We start from the raw sequence: 2,207 nt of genomic DNA, 5'->3' as shown, positions 1-2,207 counted from the left end.
GACTCGACGTACTTCTATAAAGAAACTTCGTACCAACATTTCACTTTAAAAAACAATTTTCTGACATTTGAAGGATATGTCGTGTAGGAAGTCAATACTTCATATCAAAAGTCGTCGTCTGTCTCATATAAAATATTAAAAGTTTCAACGTTTGGGAAATATTTTAAATTAATATTTGTCAATGGAATTGGGTTCGAGTGGAACTTTTCGGTGTTTTTGAAAAACTTTTTGTTTAACATTTCGAGTTTAACAAAGTCTTCAAACAAAGTGAAATATTATGATACAATCATCATGTGATATCCATCGAGTCTTGCCATACTTTAGTTTCGTGTATTAAATAGTTTTAGTTTACACTTAAAAACAATTAAAAAGATTGAGTCTTGACTTTTACTCGTTTCGAAGCAATATAAGTCTATTTAAGTTTTAAGTTTTGATTATTAAAACAAGTTTGTTGATATTTTATTCAATTAATTATTTTCTGATTATTAATTAATAAATTAAAAGGTAAAGAAAAAAAAAATCAATTAAACAGACAATGTTTTTTTGAAATGTTAATGATTTTAATTGGAAATACGGCCAAACTAAAATGTATTATAAATAGTCAATCATAATGTATTCAAAACGACGCTCTCAGTTCAAATAAAATAATAACAATCAATAAAAACAACAGTAAAAACATTTAAAAATCTTATTATTTTTGACATCACCAACAAAGAAACTATACTATATGTATGTATTTATAAATGATCAAAAAATACTTGTTCAAATAAACAAATTCAAACTATTTGAAATGTTTATAAAAAATGTCAAATGTTAATCATAAGGCTGTTTAATATGATTAAAAAAATGTCCACCACATCTAAAAATGCCTTATTATTTCGAGTTTTTTAGATTATTTTTGATGCATTAACCAGATACGTTTTCAGCTTGTAGTTGTTACATTCATAATCATTATTAAAACAAGTTAAGAAACATAACCCATAAAAAGCTTGTTTTTAATGAATAATTTACCCCTAGACTACGGGGAAATGGTTTAAATATATATATATCTATACAAGTTTATGTGAGCAACAAATTGTAACTCAAAATTGGTGTAAACTGTGATATTCTTAATTTGGTGTTATTTTATAATTATTAGTTCGATGTTTCATGTTTACACATTGAAAAGTTACCACTTATTATTTTTTAGACTGTTTTTTTAAAACAAAGGTGTAGAAATATAGAGTAAAACATAATAAACAAAATGTTGTTGTTAAATAATTGAAAATTGGTATTTAAATAGGTGCTTCAATTTAAATTTATCATAGCTGTTGTATTTTTGTTTATATATATACACGCGTGTTTGTTGTGGTTTTAATATAAAAACGATAAATTCAAAAAGATAATTGTTTATAATATCTCGCTTATATTTATTTATCAATAAAATCTATTGAATGAAAATAGTGGAAATTGATATAGTTACACAATGGAATTAATAACAATCGTTTATATTTGATTTTTTTCTTTGTTTCAACATAAAGTCAAACAAACAACACGAAAATCGCAATAAATATTAAAAAAGAATTCATTAACAGTCATAATTCAACTGGAAATCCAATTCAACATTCGAATTTGTATTGACAATTGTTTATATTTGTACTTAATTTATTCAAATATATAATTGTGTTATTATCTTTGTTGTGTTAATATATGAAAACACGCATCCAAAATGTCAATTATTTTATTTATTTTGGCTTATCAATAAATTGTTTTTGTATTGCATTTTTAGTATTTATATATAAATTTACTGAATAGTTTAAATACAATACTCTGATTATTTTTAAAAATGTGTGGTATTTACCTAATAAATTATTGTTGATACAACATTTATTTTTTTTATATTTTTAACATTTTCGTTAATTATGATATACTTTTTAATTTGGGCATTAAATAGGTTGGGTTTGTAGAAAAACGCACAATTTTTTGTTTACATTTATAATCCTTTTTGTAATTTATCGACGTTATAATAAAATATTCAAAAACATTATTATATATTTTAATTATTTTGTATTATCTTATTAATGTGTTACTTTTATTTTGTTAGGTTTTGTTGTTTACTTAAAGCACGTACCACTCAAATAATAACACTATTAGTTTATAATTGACATTTTCAAAATCTGTTAAATTAGAATGTAAATTGATTTGGCAAACAAATCACAAATATTATC

Source organism: Entamoeba invadens, assembly GCF_000330505.1.
Source record: "Entamoeba invadens IP1 unplaced genomic scaffold scaff_1105074725591, whole genome shotgun sequence".
Lineage (NCBI taxonomy): Eukaryota > Evosea > Mastigamoebida > Endamoebidae > Entamoeba > Entamoeba invadens.
This window is presented reverse-complemented; position numbering follows the sequence as displayed.